Source organism: Lemur catta, chromosome 21 (assembly GCF_020740605.2).
Source record: "Lemur catta isolate mLemCat1 chromosome 21, mLemCat1.pri, whole genome shotgun sequence".
NCBI classification, from domain to species: domain Eukaryota; kingdom Metazoa; phylum Chordata; class Mammalia; order Primates; family Lemuridae; genus Lemur; species Lemur catta.
Genome location: NC_059148.1, coordinates 14,861,592 through 14,880,471, shown reverse-complemented (window position 1 = coordinate 14,880,471; position 18,880 = coordinate 14,861,592).

Sequence of the window (18,880 nt, the reverse complement as noted above, 5' to 3'; positions counted from 1 at the left end):
GGTGCCTGCCATGACACTGGGTTAATTTTTCTATTTTTAGTAGAGATGGGGGTCTTGCTCTCGTTCAGGCTGGTCTTGAACTCCTGACCTCAGGCAATCCTCCCACCTCGGCCTCCCAGAATTCTAGCATTACAGGCGTGAGCCACCACGCCCAGTGGCTCGAAGGTTTTCTGAGACACTGCTGAAGCCTTTTACTCTAGCCTTTTTGGGTGGGTTTCTGTCCCTTGCCTGAACTAAAGCCCATCTTTCTAGAAGCTTTAAACAAATCAATGGCAAATGTTTACTGGTAAAGAACAGTGGCAAATACATGACATGTGCACTTTCCTTTTATCTTCAGAACAGTCCTGTCCATTGTTTTTTATCTCCATTGGACAAGAGGAAACTGAGAGACAGTTTAAGTAACTTGCCCTGAGTCACCCGATAACAACCTCTAACTCAGGCCTGACTCTGGAAACTACTCAATCTTCAGATTTACAGTGAGGCAGTCTTTTTAAGTCCAAAGCTGTAGGAGTCTTTATAAAATGAATTTCAAAAATTTTCACAAAATGCCTAAAGTTGATCCTCACTGGGGAAACCCTGGGTGTGAGTTAACTATTAACACTTTGGGCAACTGCCGACTATGACAGCCATCATTGCATGTGCAGTGAGGACAACTGGCCACTAGATGACGCTGCAGCTCTTGTGGTGCCAACGCCAACAGCGCTGTTCCTAGGGGCCAAACCACAAGAGAACGGAGAAAGGAGAAAAATAAGCACAATGTAGGAAATTTTTTAAAAAGCATAAAGTACTAAATTTAAAAGCCCTTCCTATATTCTGAGATCATGTTCTTCCTACTCTTTTGAGCCGTAGTAGATGATTGTTTGCTCCTTGTAAACATTCTTCCTTGGTAAAATTTACCTACGTTAGGATATATATACCCTCCCCACTTAAAAAAAAAAAAATCTCACCAAACCATGAATTATGGAAAGTCTGGGATTGATAAAAGTACCAGCTTCACATAAAAAAATGGATCCAGGTCAAATATCTCAATGTCATTTAAAGATCCCCAACCCTCCAGCCAGGGGCCCTTAAAATAAACAAGCTAAAGTGCCTGCAAAAGTTAAATATATACATTATATTTACATTATTAGAAGTCCTGTTTTCTTTTACAGTTAAATGAAATGATGTTGATAAAAATATTGTGAAATCAAGGACGCTCAGAGTCATTAGGAATTTCCCTACTGTGAAATATTGACATTAATTGTTTGTGGGTTTTTTGTTTGTTTGTTTGTTTTTCCAGAGACGCAGTCTTACTCTGTTACCCAGGCTGGAGTGCAGTGGTGTGATCATAGATGATAGCTCGCTGCAGCCTCAGAGTGCTGACATTACAGGAATGAGCCACCACTTCCAGCCCAACATTAATTGTTAAATTTTTGGAGCAACACAACAGGGTGCACCTGTAGTCCCAGCTACTCAGGAGGCGGAGGCAGGAGGATCACTTGAGCCCAGGAGTTAGAGGCTGCTTGTGCCACTGCACTCCAGCCTGGGCAAGAGAGTGAGACCCCATCTCTAAAAATAATGATAATAATAATAATATGTCTCTAGCTGGTTCTAGAGAATGTGCATTGCAGATCATCGTGACACAATTGAGGCTGGCTGAGAAAGCTCAGATCTATCAGGATCTGGGGATGTTCTGAAATGGATGGGAGGGAACCAGGGAAGAGAATCCCAAATGCATATAGTCTTTTGTTTTACACTTAAAAGATAAAGATGGCATCTGTCTGTGTCTCTGGGTGTGGCCAAAAAGTATCAAGGCCCAGGGATGGGTGTAGAAGACCATCCAGTTACAGACACAGCAATTTTTTTTTTTTTTTTTGAGACAGGCTCTCACTTTGTCACCCTGGCTAGAGTGCAGTGGTGTCATCATAGCTGACTGCAACCTCAAACTCCTGGACTCAAGTGATCCTCCTGCCTCAGCCACCTGAGTAGCTGGGACCACAGGTGTGCACCACCACACCCAGTTAATTTTTCTATTTTTTTGTAGTGATGGGGTCTTGCTATGTTGCCCAGGCTAGAGTGCAGTAGCACAAGCAGCCTCTAACTCCTGGCCTCAAGTGATCCTCCCACCTCCAAAGTGCTAGGATTTCAGGCGTGAGTCACCGAGCCCAGCCTCAACAATTTTTTTTTTGTCCTTTAGAACTGTTGCAATCTCAAACCCTCTGCTTGGCCCTGCCCTCCTGCACAACAAGCCAGCTGCCTGCTGCTGTTTCTTGTCATTGCTTGAAATTTTACACCTGTGTTTCTTGAACTAATAATTTCCTCAGGCCTACTATGTGCCAGTCACAGGTCCAACTGTTGTACACTTTGGATTTTCCCAATATGAATCATTTCTCCCAAGTGACCAGTGAGAGGCCTGAGACTGCAGAGGAATGTGGTGACTCTGCGTGACTTTCCCTCTTGATCAGTCAGGTGGATCCGGGATTCTGTCAAGGCCAGGGTTCCAGGAGCTTGGCTGGGCATGGGTGGCCTGCAGCTGTGGGTGTGGGGTGTGGAACACAGGGGAATTGGAGTCTTGTTATAGGAACCACAAGGGGGTTTTGGCTTGCGTCTGGTTGCTTGCGTCACACGATAACCAATTGCTGAGATGAGGATTGCCAAGGAAGAAAGGAAATTTTAATAGGAAAGATGTCTCCTTGGGAGAAGCAGCCTCAAATCTGTCTCCCACACTGGAGAGTACCCAACTTTTTAAAGGGGGGAAATTAACAAGGGGCTACTGCATTGTGGCAGATAGTGAGGAAATTAACAAGGGTCCAGTGCTGTAGGGCAGCTTGCAGAGGGATGGTGAGTCTTGGTGTCAGAAAGTCAACCCAGCAGCCTTTGGAATCTCAACTCCTTTGTGTTGCAGAGAATCCATCATTTCTGGGAAACAACTCAAAAGGTCAAGTAGTTAGATAAGGGAGAGGGCTATTAAAAAACATATAGAAGTCATTGTAATTTGTTCACAGAGCCGGTTACAGTCTGAGTCCTGGATGAGGAAAAGCAGGAAAAGTCCGAAGTGTCAAGTTTAGGAAAGTCCGTGCCAGGCAAGAGTGAAAGCCACCGATGGGCACCTGAGAATTCATGAGACAGGCCAGCAGGTTCAGGAAGCAGTGCCAGAAAGATCCCCAGAGATACAGAGATCAAGACGGCAAAGGAATCCTGGAGCGTGCAGGAGAATTTTGTGGTACGCAGAATCTATAACCTCAGATGCCAAAGGGCAGCAAGAACAGAGGCTGGCCCCAGTGTCCTGTTCCCCTTGGGGGGGCGGGGGCCAGGAGTTTGAGACAGTGGGAAAGGATGGGAGCATGTCCCCTGTGTGCCTTCTCCCTCCAGGCACTCTGAGCTCTAAAATTAACCCATTTTCCTAAGTAGGAAATAGGCATGCAAAATAGTTCACTGGGCATGCAATCTGATCACTCTAATTCTAGGTTTCCATTTTAAATATATATCTTGTTTTATTTAAGTAACCTGTGCATGGAGTTTGGTTTTTAGTCAAGGCAGGTTTGAAAACCTTACAACAAACACCAGCTTGCCTCCCCTGCCCCTCTCTCCAGTCTTACACCTCAGATGCACCCTTTTGGCTGTGACTTTGTGTTACTTCATGCTTTGATCTTTGATCTCCATTTTTCTTTTCTTTTCCTTTTTTTTTGTTTTTTTTGAGAAAGAGTCTAGCTGAAGTCCACTCTGTAGCCCAGACTAGAGTGCAGTGGCATGACCCCAGCTCACAGCAACCTCAAACTCCTGGGCTCAAGCGATCCTCCTGCCTCAGTCTCCCGAGTAGCTGGGACTACAGGCGTGTGCCACCATGCCCGGCTAATTTTTTGTATTTTTAGTAGAGATGGGGGGGTCTCGCTCTTGCTCAGGCTGGTCTCGAATGCCTGGCCTCAAGTGATACCCCCACCTCAGCCTCCCAGAGTGCTAGGATTACAGGCATGAGCCACTGCGCCTGGCCTGATCTCCATTTTTCTATTTGATAAATAATAAGTTTACATTGCTCTATCTTTTTTTACATTACTCTATCTTGATACATCTATTAATATTTTTGACTTCATCCATTGACTTTCAGATGAGATGTTAATTCTCTTTTTACAACTATTCCCACTTCCCCAATTCTCCCAATATATTTTATGGCACCATTTTTATTAAACCAATACCGTGTATGCATTACTGGGATTATGTAATTATTATTCACAGCTGGGACACATAGTATATAATTAAGTTTTCATTCTTTTATAATTTGTTTTGTTTGTAACTAATAACTGCCTCGTTTTCTTCATTTCCTTACTTTATATATATGTTGATTGATTGATTTTTTTACCAAGTGCTTCTGTGGATCTTTTTTTATTACTTTCTACAGCACTCCTACTCTAATCTGGACTGCTAACTCTGGCAGCTTATAGTACAACCTTCCTAGCACGAATTTCCTGGATCCTGTGTCTTCCTCTTTCTTGGGATATTGCCTTATGTTCCTGAAGCACATCTGGCCTTTAGTTTCCTAAACATATGCAACATATAATTTATTAAAAGCTTTATTTAGATATAATTCATGTACTATACAAGGGATCCATTTAAAGTGTGGTTTAATCATTTTTCATATGGTCACAGAGTTGTGAAATCACCAGCACAATCCATCTTTTAGAACATTTTCATCACCCCAAAAAAGAAACTTCATATCCTATAGATGTCACCCCCCCACCTCTCTTACCACCCGGGACCCCTGTCCTAGGCAACCACTAATCTACTTTCTGTCACTATGGATTTGCCTATTATGGACATTTCACATAAATGGAACCACACAATAAATATGTGGTCCTTTGTGACTAGCCTCTTTCACTTGGCATGAAGTTTTCAAGGCTCATCCATGTTGTAGCATGTATCAGTACTTCATTTCTTTTTTTAATTAATTGTTAAAAAAATTTAATTGTTATAAAACACACATAACAAAATTTACCATCATAACCATTTTTAAGTGTACAGTTCTGTAGCGTTAAGTATATTCACATTGTTGTGCAACCGATCTCCAAAATTCTCCTCACTTTGCAGAACTGAAACTCTGTACTGATTAAACAATCCCTGCCCTCCCATCCCCCAGCCCTGGCAACCACCATTCTACTTTCTGTCTGTATGAATTTGACTACGCTAGGTACTTCATATAAGTGGAATCATACAGTATTTGTCTTTTGTGACTATCTTATTTCACATAGTATAAGGTCCTCAAGGTTTATCCATGTTGCAGCATATGTCAGTATATCTTTCCTTTTAAAAGCTGAATGATATTCCATTGTATGTGTATACACCATTTTGCTTATCTGTTGATGGACATTGGATGGTTTCTACTTTTTGGCTATTATGAATAATGCTAAGAACATTTGTGTACAAATTTTTGTGTAGATACGTTTTCATTCCTCTTGGATATATACCTAGGAATGGAATTTCTGGGTTGCGTGGGAACTCTGTGTTTTGAGGAACTGTCAGATTGTTTTCCAAAGCAGACGTTTTCCATTTTCCATTTCCATCAGCAATATATGAGGATTGATGCCAATGTCTCCACGTCCTCACCAACACGTTACTATCTGCCTTTTTTATTATAGCCACTCTAGTAGTATCATCTCATTTGCAATTCCTTAATGACTAATGACACTGAGCATCTTTTCATGTGGTTTTTGGCCATTTGCCTATCTTCTTTGGAGATAAGTCTTTTGCCCCTTTTTAATTGGGTTGTTTGCCTTTTTATTATTGAATTGTAATATTTTATGTAGTCTAAATGCAAGTCTCTTATCAGCTATAGGAGTTTCAAAAATTTCCTCCTATTCTGTGGGATGGCAAAATACATTTTTGAGTCCTTGAACATTTGAAGAAATTCTTTATTCCATCCTGACACATGATTAGTGGGTTTGGTTGGGTTGAGAAATCAAAATTGAAAATCATTGTTTCTCAAAATTTGAAGACATTGGCCCAAGATTTCAAGATTGGAATGTTGCTGTTGAGAAATTCTATTCTTTATGGTTCTCAAACTATTACGTGTGATTGTTTTCTTTTCAGAAATTTAGTATTCTCTCTTTATCCATGGTGTTTGGAAATACAAAAATGCCTTAGTGTGGCTCTTTTATTCATGCTTTGTGCTAGGTAGTTAGAAAACCCTTTTAAGACACAGATTCATAGCCTCTAGTTCTGGGAAATATTCTTATATTATTTCTTTGATAATTTCCTCACCTGTATTTTCTCTGCTTTTTTACTAGAACTCCTGTCAGTTGCATGTTGGACCCTCTGGATTGAGCCACCAATTTTCATATTTTTTTCTCTCCTCTTGTCCGTCTCTTTGTCTTTTTGTTCTACTTTCTGGGGCATTTTTTTTTTGGTCTCTATCTTACAAATATTCTATTATTTTAAAAATTTCAGCTATCATATTTCTTTTTTTTTTTTTTTTTTGAGACAGAGTCTCACTCTGTTGCCTGGACTAGAGTGCCGTGGCATCAGCCCAGCTCACTGCAGCCTCCAACTCCTGGGCTCAAGTGATTCTCCTGCCTCAGCCTCCCCAAGTAGCTGGGACTACAGGCATACGCTACCCCGCCCAGTTTTCTTCTATATTTTACTGGCATAAGCCCAGTGCTAGGCTCTGGGCATCAACTGATGGCTGGCTAAGAAGGGTTGTTACCATCTCTGCTTTACACCAGAAGGAAGTCCTGCCTTGAGAAATTAAGCAACTTGCCCAAAGTCACACAACTAGCAAATGGCCAGGCAGATAGATGACGCAAGAGCCAAATGGCAGAGGCAGGGTGCAAATCCAGGGCATGTGACTGCAAAACCAAGGCTGCTGACCACTTCCTAAAGTCCATCTCAAGAGAGGGCAAAACTCATCATCACGCTTGGGAAGAGGTTCCCTTGGCTCAAAGTATACATAAAGTTCTCTGAAATGAAATTATATAGAAAAGCTGTATTCCCATAAGTGAGGAATAATGCAACCTCCTCCTCCCCAAAAACTGCATTCCTAAAACAACCAATAAAGTAGCAGAAAACAGTTCATCAGGGCGGCACATTTTAAAAGGGGTGACTTGATCCCAGGGACACTTGTCCAATCAAATGCTGCCAGATCCCCTGCCTTTTTTTCTAGGACACTCATCATTACTTTTTAAAATTTTCTCTTTGTCATTTTTATTTTTAAATGAGGTATGATTAGCATCAACAAAATGCAGATTTTCCTGTACATTTAATACTTTTTGACAATTGTAGATACTCCGTAATCACTGCCCAAAACAAGATGCAGAATATTTTCATCACTCTAGAAAGTTCTTTTGTGCCTCTTTCCAATAATGCCCTTTCCTCTCCCCGACCCCACTGCAACCACTGTTCTAATTCCTATCCTTATAGTTTCCTCGTTCGTATTAAGCACCTATTCTCCATTCATCCCCACCCCCAGCACCTGGCAACCTCTAATCTGCTTCCTGTCTAAACTTTTCTTTTTATGGGTCATCAGTTCTTTACTTTCTGGTAAAATCCCACAAGCAGAGAGGAGTTATTAAGAAGGGCTCCAAGGAAGGAAAGGCAGGAAGACAAAAACAACACAAGGTAAAGTAAAATGAAGCCAGATGATCAATCCACAAAATGTTTCTAACCCCAACAAGATGAAGCCCACTCCTCATCTTGAGCAGAAGGTTCTTGCTCAAGCCAGTCTCGAAGGCTGGCCCTGGCGCTATCTACACAAGTGGTATTTATTTTCTTATCAACAAAGCACAATTCAGTGGCAATGTTGGAAGAGAAAGGCCCCACAGCTGGCTCACTCTACAGATAACATTGACATAAAGACCAAAGTAAATGCTAGCATCCTGGAAACAGTAGCAGGTGCTTTAAATACAAGAATAGCCGCCACTGAGGAGAACTGTGACCACCTGCTAAGTAGCACCTACTCAAAACACATTTGAAACAATCATAAAAGGCATGATTTCTGACTTCTGGGTACATTTTAGCATGGATATATTTGCTAGGTCTTTCTTTACATTGCTGTGGATATTTGGGCAATTTCTGATGTTTTCTAACCAGGTTCTTGCTCATACCATGTGTTTATCACCCACTATGTAGTGGGAGGCTTGGCACATAGAAAGGAACAATAAAAAAAGTTTTGAATGAGTGAACCACTGGGGCTACTGCTCTAAAAGGGGAACCATAAAAGCACTGAAATTTAGATTTAGAGGAGAACTAAAGAGAGGGAAAACAGAACTAATAAATAAGCTCCCACAAGGGACTGTGCTAGGTGGTGCATATACATGACCCCATTTAATCGTCACAATTACCTTAAAAGTTATTATGATGCCAGATTTACAGATGAGGAAACTGATGGTCACAGAAGCACCCTGCTATCTTCCGAACACCAAGTGTAAGCCTTTTTTTTTTTTTCAAGCAAGGTCTTACTCTACTGCCCAGGCCAGAGTGCAGTGGCAACCTCATAGCTCAGTGTAACCTCGAACTCCTATGCTGGAGCAATCTTCCTGCCTCAGCCTCCCAAGTATTAACAGCTGGGACTACAGGCATGTGCCACCACACCTGGCTAATTTGTGGGTTTTCTTGTAAAGATGGGGTCTCACTTGCCCACCTCAACCTCCCAAAGTGCTAGGATTACAGGCATGAGCCACTGTGCCCAGCCCCAGTCAGAGGTCTTGACCCAGATGACAGAGCTAAACTAGTTAGTGGCCTGCCTAGAAAATTCCCAGCTCTGTTTCTAGCTGGAGGCACACTGTAATGATCCTAGAAGCAAAATAACTATTAGTATCCAAGGCACAGAAAGTTTCCAAAGGCAGAACTTATAAAAAAAAAAGGGGGGGTATGGAGGCTGGGCACAGTGGCTCACTCTTGTAATCCCAGTACTTTGGGAGGCTGAGGCGGGAGGATCCCTTGAGCCCAGGAATCCGAGGCTACAGTGAGCTATGATCATGCCACTGCACTCCAGCCTGGGTGACAGAGCAAGGCCCTGTCTCTAAGAAAAAAAAAAAGCGAGGGGACATGGGGCCTCCTGGGTGGGTTTTAGGCAAGTATGCCTTTACCAGTCACCCAAGGTGGATTCACTGCTCGGGCATCTCAGGGGATGGAACGGAGGAGCAGTCGCAGGCCAGTCACTTGGGAGCCCAGCAGGCCTGGTGCGGGAGCAGTGGGGGTTTGCCAGTAGGTCCTGGCCGCACTATTTTTGGCTTTTCTATGCTTCAGATAAGCAACTGATTGGGGATATACTGAGTCCCTGCCACGTGCTTAGCCCAGAAGGACAAATTCAGCCCATGGTGATTACTGAGTGCTACCAAGTGGCTTAGGGAGTACAAAGGTACACGAGGTCCAGTCCTTGCTTTTTTCTCTGATCAAGTGACCAGCCATCCTGGTTCGCTGGGACTGTCCCAATTTAAGCACTGAAATCCCCCTATCCCAGGAAACCCCTCACTCCCGAGCACACCAGACCACTTGGTCACCCATGTGGGGTCTTCATGGGAAGACGAAACCACACATGTGACAGCAATGAACACTACGGGGCAGCATGTGATGCTGTGTCTAATGCAGAGACCCCAGTGACTCAGGACACAGTGTCATACCAACCACATCAGAGCCTGCAGCAAAAGGAAAACCTGAGAATACTGATCCTTCTTTATTTAAAATTTTGGTATTTTGTTCATCATGGAATTTTTACATTCACTTAGAAATACTGCATCAAAATATTATTTATCTTGATAACTGAATGTTTTGGTTTGCCAGTTAAATGTCGCACCTGAGTGCCTCCCTTGCCTCCCTCTCATCCCAGCCCTGCAGGGCAGCCCTGAGTGCCACCCAGATGCCTCCAATGTAGCCCTGGAGACCAGGGACAATTAGCTTGGGTTCTCTGTCTGCATGTCCTCATCCTTGCATGACGGAGGGTGGACCACACAGCCTTGGGGGGCCCTTCCAGGTCTAAGCCCTGTGCTTGCATGACTAGGTGTCGGGGAAACGGAGGAGGAGGTGGGTGTGGCCTGGGACAACTGGGAAGGCAGCGCGTCTGCTTGCCCGCTGTCAGAGCAACAAAACCAGCAGGAGATGGATATGGATCTATGTGACATTTATTTCAAGGAATTGGCTCATGCAACTGTGGGACTGGCACGTCTGACATCTACCGCGTAGCTCTGGGCAGAAGCCGACGCTACAGTCCAGAAACACCATTTCTTCTTCTTTAGAGAAACTTCAGTTTTGTTCTTAAGGCCTTTCATTGGTTGGATTAGACCCACTCAGATCACCTGCTTTACTTAAAGCCAACTGATTATAGATGTTAACCACATCTACAAAACACGTTCACAGCAACACCTAGATCAGTGTTTAATTAACTGGGTCCTCTAGCCTAGGTGGGTTGGCTTATAAAACCAACCATCATGGGAGGAGAAAATCACTCAAAGAGAAGTGAGGCCAATTGTCCAGGATTATCCTGAAAACGTGCTATGCACAACCGCAAAGTCTACCTTCTCCCGTGCGTCTTCCTGTGTCTGGGCCTCTGGAGAAGTTCCTGAAGCATCGAAGTAGTTTCCCAGTCTCTCGTGTAGCAGTTACTTACTTCTGTGTCACAGACACACATAGTCATGTGCGCATCTCCTCCTGGACCGTGTGTTCTTTGAGACAAGGTCCACGTGTAAATATATTCTTATCATCCAGAGAAATCGTGCAGAGCTCCACATGTGCTAGGCATTCGGTGAACATTTTTAGAATTCAGGAATCAATAATAATTCCTAAGATATATTGAGTACCAGCCTTCCTGAACTAAACTCTAACTTTTGGATGTTAACTCAAACTTCTTCTTTTTTCTTTTTTTTTGTTTGTTAATTTGCTTTAATCGAGTCTTAACTTCCCCACCAAAATAGGGGTGTCAAAGGAAAGGACAGTATATTCTAGAATTCTGTGCGTCATTCTAACTCTAACTTCTTGACAACCCCATGAGGTGGGTCCTGCTGTCATATTCGGTCGCTGATAGGAAAAGGGAGGTGTGAAAAGTTGAGGACTTGCCCAGGATGGCAGAGTTTGTAAGCAGGAAGGCTCAGAATCGAACCCAGTGAACCGGATTCTAGCCTCTGCTTGCCCAAACACCATGCAGCACTGCCCAAGCCAGTCAAACGGACTCCTGCAGCCTCGGGCCTCAAACATCAAGGAGTTGGTTTCCTCCACTCCAGAGATGAGGAACAGAGAAGTGCGAGTGTTAATAGGATCAGAGCTCTGGGTCCTGGGCTCCCAGTCCACTGGCAGGGCACGTTCTCCTGGTCATTTCACAAAGCACAGCCCCTCTGCAGAGCTTGGACACCCTGCCAGGGCCCACAGGTGCTATTTACTCAGCTAGGTGTGGGCTCTGCCTGGCTCCTGGGCTGTTGTTTGCACAGCAAATGTCACCTAAGCCCCACCAATCTACACCCCCAACCAAGGTATGGGAACAAAGACCGAAAAGGCCATTCTTTTGCTGGTTTCAGACACCCTGACTCAAGTTTTCAGTTTCTATCTAATAAAATGCAAATCACTGAAAGTGGGGGTCGCCTGAGAAGTGTCACGTCCTAAAAGCAGTGGACCAGGCCTGAATCTTCTTCATGTCTGTGCAACCTCCAGGACACCAGGCAAGGTCTAAAAGTCACAGGGGTCTGGGTTGGAACCCCAGTTCTGCCACTAACTAATATTGTGACATTGGGCTTAACCTCTCCGAGCCTCATCTTCCTCCTCAAAAATGGAGCCAGTTCCTACCCCGCAGGACCCTGGAGGAGAGACTGGAGACCACATGCTCCTGCAGAGCCTGGCACACGTCTGACACCCATTAGCTACTCCTCCTAATACTGACCATTTCACACATCCTCGTGCATGTTTCTTTGAAAATCAAAGGAGCTTTAGAATAAGGAGGACAAAAACAAGCCTGAATGTATTTTGCTACTCTGACTTCCTATGACTATTACCTGGCTTCTTTCTGGAAAAGGATTCCAAGAACTTTTAGAAGGAGCAAGTGAACAAACAAGGAAGATTTTAATCTGTAAAAACAGACTTAGAGATTCCCTCTTTCTCGGGGAGGCTGCCGCCTGCAGCTGGCAGCAAATCCTCTTAATCAGTGACTTTAACCTCTCTGATCAATTTCCAACAAGCAGTTCCTGTTCCTGAACCAGGATGTGCAAACATGGGCACTTACTGGAAGGGAGGTTTCAGGACCTCCGGATTTCATCAGCTGCCTACTCTCCCAGGAGAGCCCGTGGGACCCGTCAAGCCAGCGGCCAAGGACAGAAGACAAGCTGGACGTTTCAAGGTCCAGTGGGCCTCTCTCTGTTGAGTTTGTAATTCAGGCGGTACACGTATAAGAAATGCCAAGGAGGAAACTGTTGGTTTCTGGTTGCCAAGCCAAGTCGGGTGCAGAGAGAAAACAAGACGAAATATAAAAGGTCGCCTATCTCATTGTACCAAGTGAGGAGGGGGGACAGGTGCAGGGAGCACGGCCTTCTCAGGTATCAGGAGCTCTGGGTGCTGTCCCGGCTCCTGCTCCCAAGAGATAACCTCCCCTGGGACTCTAAGGGAAAACAGCAATAGTGCCCCCAATCCTAGAGACCTGAAGCTCCTTCCTGCTACTTTGCGGAGAGAGTCAAAGCAGGGAAGGAGGGTGGTAAGTGTGCAGAATTTAAGGCCAAACAAAGAGGTAGGGGAAGGATGTCCTCTCTCTCTCTTTCTCTCATATGCATGCCTCCCATTTTAAAAAAAAAGTTGTTGGTTAAAAGAGAAATATTAAGAAAGTTTTGGCTGGGCATGGTGGCTCAGCCTGTAATCTTAGCACTCTGGGAGGCCGAGGCAGGAGGATCACTTGAGGTCAGGAGTTCAAGACCAGCCTGAGCAAGAGCAAGACCCATCTCTACTAAAAATAGAAAAAATTAGCTGGGTGTGGTGGCACATACCTGTAGTACCAGCTACATGGGAGGCTGAGGCAGGAGGATCGCTTGAGCCCAGGAATTGGAGGTTGCAGTGCGCTATGATGATGCCACTGTACTCCAGCTGGGGTGACAGAGCAAGACTGTGTAAAAAAAAAAAAAAAAGTCTTGAAGGGGCCAAGGATGAGGGAAGGAAAGGGACAAGGGACAAAAGTTAAAATAAGTATACAGAAATCCGGAAAGATCTTCTTATACTGCCTTGGGGGCAGTAGCAGGTGTTAAGGGTTGAATATATATTTTTTGTTAGTTTCAAGTCATTTTTAGCACCAGATGAACCGTTATTGCCTTCTTGAGATTCTATCTCAGGTGCCAGGTGGCATCTAGCTTCTTTAGCAGGGAAAAGGGACAGGGGGAAAGGAATAGTTAAATCCTGTGCAAACTCCTACTCATCCTTCAAAGCCCATTCAAATATCCTCTCCTTTATGAAACCCTCCCTGATGGCCCTGGGGAGTTAGCTCTCTTTCCTTGGCACTACCACTAACAGCTGGTTACAGTTATACGGCGTGGGAACTATTTACAATCTCTCTCCTCTTCTAGATCCTGCTGTCTCTTGAGAGCAAGATAAAGGCAGCACAGTGTTCAGAGTGAATGCATGACCCCAAATCAAGGTTTTCTGGCAGTGATTCTGATATGTTGCTGGAAATTTCAGTTTATTGCAGGTGTCATGGCTAAGCTTACCCAGGCCCCTGGACACCAAGTTAAAAAAAAGCATTGAATGTAAATGACTGAGCAAGGTGAAGGGTGGGGAGTTTCAGGAGAACCTCAAGTCTGCATGAAGGCAAATTGTTCTCCTCTCTCTCATGCTGTCACTTGGGGGAGTGTGGGACGCTTGCTTGATCAAGATTAGGGGAGTCCCTTTAGACTGCTTTGTTTTCAGCTGGGCATGGTGGCTTGCACCTGTAATCCTAACACTTTGGGAGGCCAAGGTGGGAGGATTTCTTGAGGCCAGGAGTCTGAGACCAGCCGGAGCAACATAGTGACCCCGTCTCTACGAAAAATAGAAAAATTAGCTGCATGGGGTGGCGTCTGCCTGGAGTCCCAGCTACTCAGGAGGCTGAGGCAGGAAAATTGCTTGAGCCCAGGAGTTTGAGGTTGCTGTGAGCTATGATCCTGCCACTGCACTCCGGGTGACAGTCTCAAAACACACACACACACGAAACAGAAGGAAGGGAGGAAGGAAGGAAGGAAGGAAGGAAGGCAGGCTTTGTTTTCAGTGATTTTCCCCAAGGCTTTTAAGTGAAACTTAGAATCAGACAATGCACTTCCAGTAATCCTGAACAAATTTGGTTTTTCAAAACATTACCAAACACTTCAAGTGTTTATTCCCATCCGAAGTTGTACCCAGGGAATTTATCTTGTTTATCCCTTTATCTGTTCTAGAATGTAAGAAAAAAAAAAAGACTTACAGACCCTCAGAGTTGTAAGGCACCTGGTCACCTGAAAGATGACTCAAAGGGACCCCCTGTCCCTCCTTCCATGTACGTCTCTGGACTGTTGGAGAATCCGGGCTCATTTTATTCATTTCTTAACCTGCTCCCCTGTCTCTGGAAAGAGCTGCCCCTGAACGGGTGTTTGAGACTTGGAGTCAGTGTGTGTTCCAGGCAGCGGCACACACTGTTCCCAGCGCTGAGGAGGCAATTGTGGGCAGGCAGATCTCAAACACAGGGCTTTGCTGTAGTTGCTCTCACCCTCCTTTGGATACCTAGGCCGGGTTTCCAAAAGTGAAGTCAGAGTGGCTCAGCCTGCGACGGGCCGCCTTTGTTCTGGAGCCTGAAACTGTAAATTAAACAAGCTCCTTCCTGTGTTCCAGGCACTCGGCTAGGCTGCTTTCCTGCACGTTGCCGGCTTGTCCCGTAAAAACAACCAACAAGAACAATGAAGGAAAAACAAAAAAGGAAGCTCTTAAAGAGGTTAACGCTTTATTCCAGGTTATCCAGCCAAGGCAAGAACTAACCCACCCCGCCACTATCCGAGAGGTTCCAGATCGATGACAGTACAGACATTGGCAGGTAGTTTTGGAAGCACCTTATGGGTCCTAAGGACTATAATACAGCCAGGGATTCTGGAATTATATGCTGGACTATCGACGCGTTTCCAAACGGAAAATGATTGTGTTTTGTAGAAAGCAGCGGAGTCACATGTTAAGATTGCAGGTCCCAACCTCCTCTTTCTCAGATCTGGCTGCCTTCCTCGCCTTGTCAGGCACAGAGCGGTTCCCACCGGCCACCAACCCTCAGTTATGGCGTAATCCAAACTGCACCCCCAGAATCTCACTGGAGCGCGTCACGGTCCGTGTGTTCAGCAAATGTTTGCAGTCCTCTGCTGGGAACCTCATTCCAGGTCACACCAACAGGCAGATCACTGGCAGCCTGTGACCGGGTCTGGCCCACGCAGAGGGAAAGTGGGCATTTTGTTCTCAGGCTGGGGGAGGGAGCAGCAAGAGAAAGCTCATCTGCCGTCCATGGCTATGACATTCTTCCTGCTTCACTGACTCCGTTCCTGCTTGTGACCAGTGGCCAAATTTTACGCTTACTTAGATGTATTTTAAAGACTTGGATACTCTTTTGTTCCACTCAGCCTTCTGGGAACTGTCAAATTTCTTGGCTACCAAATATCTAAAGATGGAAGAAAGGATAAGATTAATGGTAGACTAAGAAGAGCCTGGGAATGCCTGTTGGCATTAGGGCGGGCTGCCTTTGGTAATAATGTAATAATATTTAACATGTATCTTGGGCTCTCCCTGTCACACACTGAGTTAAATACATTGTCTTAATCAACACTCATTCTCATTTTGCAAACAAGGAATCTGAGGCTCAGAGAGGTTGTGCACTTTGTCCGAGGTTACCCAACTAGCATGTGGTAGAGCTGAAAACCTACCTTATGTCCATCTGTTTAACAAGCCAAACGGGTCACAGTGGCTGTCCTTACAAGGTCTGGGAGTGGAAGATGAATGAATGGAAGATGAATGGTCTCTCTCCCAGCACTCTCTGAAGCAAACATAATTATACTTCCTCCTCCTTTCCTAGAGCTTTTCTCTTCTCATATCCCCTTTGTTCACTAAACCACAGTTTCGTCTAATATTTTACCCAGCTGGTTCTTGGAACCACATAAATCTTGGATGTTTTCATGAAAAAAAAAATTATGAGAGAACAGAAAAAAAAATGCAGCTTGCTGTCTTTTCCCACATGAATATCAGATGTGCTCAGTCAGCTATAAAGAAAAGAGAGAATTTTTTTTAAAAAATACCGAGTCCCTAAACCATTCTTGAGAAATCCAGTCTCCTAGGAACCAGGTCGTGCACAAACTCAGTGTCACCTAAAGGCAAGGCCGACTCCCCAAAGGGGGAAGGATTCAGTTGTTGCCATTTTGGAGTCAAAGCCCCAGGGTATGTGTCTGGGAAGGTTGAACTTGAGGGAATTCAGCTCTTCAGATAAAGAGTTTATTGAAATTAATCATGAAGCATTTTGCAAAAGTAGATGTACTATCCAGAAGCAAAATGATCAAAACGAATGCAAGATCCTGGAACAGAAAGAGATCATTAAAGAAAAAACTGGTGAAAACCAAATAAAGACTAGAGTTTAGTTCCTAGCGATATGTCATTGTTGGTTTCTTCGTTTTGACAAGTGTCCCACAGTCATGTAAACTGACAACATTAAGGGGAGCAAACTAGGTGAGGAGTGTATGGGAATTCTCTGCACTACCTTTGCAACTTTTCTGTAAATTTAAATTATGCCAAAATGAAAAGTTTACTTAAAAAATTTCAATACCAGTGAACTGATATTATTTCTTGTAGCAGTCACGGAAGGGGCCTGCAGAGCTTAAATGTCTTTCAAGCAAGATAAAGCTTGCTTCTCTTGACACCTTTGAACCTTGGCATAAAGAATAGTTACCAACAATGGAGCGTTTGTGCTTTTTTAAAAAAGACAAAACCAAACGCAGAGCCAATTACTGCTGCGGGTCAATGCCAAATGAAACAGAGAGCTGTGCGATATCCTTGCACTTTTCAAACGAATCTTTTCCTTTTGTTGTCGTGCCTTTTCAGTCCCTGTTTAATTGACTGGGCAAATGAATTGCAGCATTTTGCAGCAGCCAAAGGAGTATTGAATTTCTTAGAACCCTAATGCACACAAGTGAACTTCAGGAAGTGTTGCAACTTTTTTCCCAGAATGGGGTAGGCAGCTGCGGGACCGAAGGAAATAGTCGTCAACACGACCAAGAGCATTTCCTGCCCACATCCTCGGCGTCTCAATGTTACTTAAACGGTTCATAAATGTCCTTCTTTAAAAACATACTAATAAAAGTAAACAAGAACACTAGGATCAATAGGCCTAGCAAACCAAAATGACTTCAGTCATTTCTAGAGGGTAATGAAGTCCTACGCACCCAGGTTGGTTTCTTAATTGTGACGGATGTGCCACATTTAAGATGGCAACATTAGGGGAAATTGAAACTGAGAGGAGGGTACATGGCACTTTCTGCAAGGTTAAGATTCAATTTTCCTATTAGAACAATGAGCAGTGTGACTTCCTTGCTAGAATCTGCCTCTTGAGTATAGCATGGGAATCTATAAAACACAACACCAAGCAAAGGCATGAGACACAGGCGTCTTTAACAATGAGTGTCAAAATCCTGGCATGGGGAGCCCAGATTCCTGAATTCTATTCCCATTCTTCTCCCGAATCATTTTAAAATCTATTTAGTTCAGGCCAGGTGGGCGCAGTAGCACATACCTGTAATCCTAGCACTTTTGGAGGCCAAAGTGGGAGGATCGCTTGAGGCCAGGAGTTTGAGACCAGCTTGGACAACATAGCAAGACCCCATCTCTACAAAAAATAGAAAAATCAGCTGGGCAGGGTGGCACACACTTGTAGTCCCAGCTACTTGGGAGGCTGAGGCAGAAGGATCACTTGAGCCCAGGAGTTTGAGGTTGCAAGTGAGCTATGATGACACCACTACACTCTAGCCTGGGTGACAGAGCGAGACCCTGTCTCAAAAAAAAAATCTATTTGGTCAATAAACATAGAGATACAAAGATGAGACAGATGTAGTCCCTGCCTTCGAGAAGCTTGCAGTCCAATACAGAGATACAGACAGGTGAACTGAACCATCGAGTGTCGCAAGTGTTACGCTGGAAGTCTGGAGGGACTGCATGGGAACAAAGCAGGTGCAGATTGGAGTGATGTTTGACCGGACTTTAGAGCAGTGGGTCTCAACTGGGGGAGATCTTGCCACCCAAGGGACATTCAGCAATGCCCAAAGACAACTTTGGTTGTCACAACTGTTGGGGGAGGTGCTACTGGCATCTAGTGGGTAGAGGCCAGGGATGTTGCTAAACATCCTGCAAGGCACAGGACAGTCCCCCACCACAAAGAATTGTCCAGCCCCAAATGTCAATAATGCTGAAGTTGAGAAACTGGTTTAAACAGAGAGGAGAAATGGAATTTGCCAGGAAAACTAAGGGGAGAAGGGAAGGACATTCCAGGAAGATAGTAAGACTGGAGTGAAGGATGGACGGATAAGCTAGAGACGTAATCTACAGCCTTACGCTGCTTATTTCTTCCCTTTGAACTTCAATTTCCCCATCCACAAAATAGTAGTGTTATAATGTGAAATGACTCATCTCTTTTCCTGGTATCAGAAGAAAGTACCACTGATAAAAATTACGTCCTTGGGACGCACCTATGTCCAGCTGCCCTACTCAAGCATACTTGTTCCTCAGCAGTGCTCGTGGCCTATTCATGAGAGCAACAAAGACAGTGGTGGGAAACCTAACTCAGGGCAACGTGGGAGTAAAAGTGAGGACTGTGTTCAATGGCATGTAACAAGAACCCAGCTACCAGGTATTTATAGTTCTCACGTAACTTGACATCAGGAAGTGGGCAGTCTAGAGCTAGGAGGCCACGCCATGATGCCATCAGGAGCCCAGG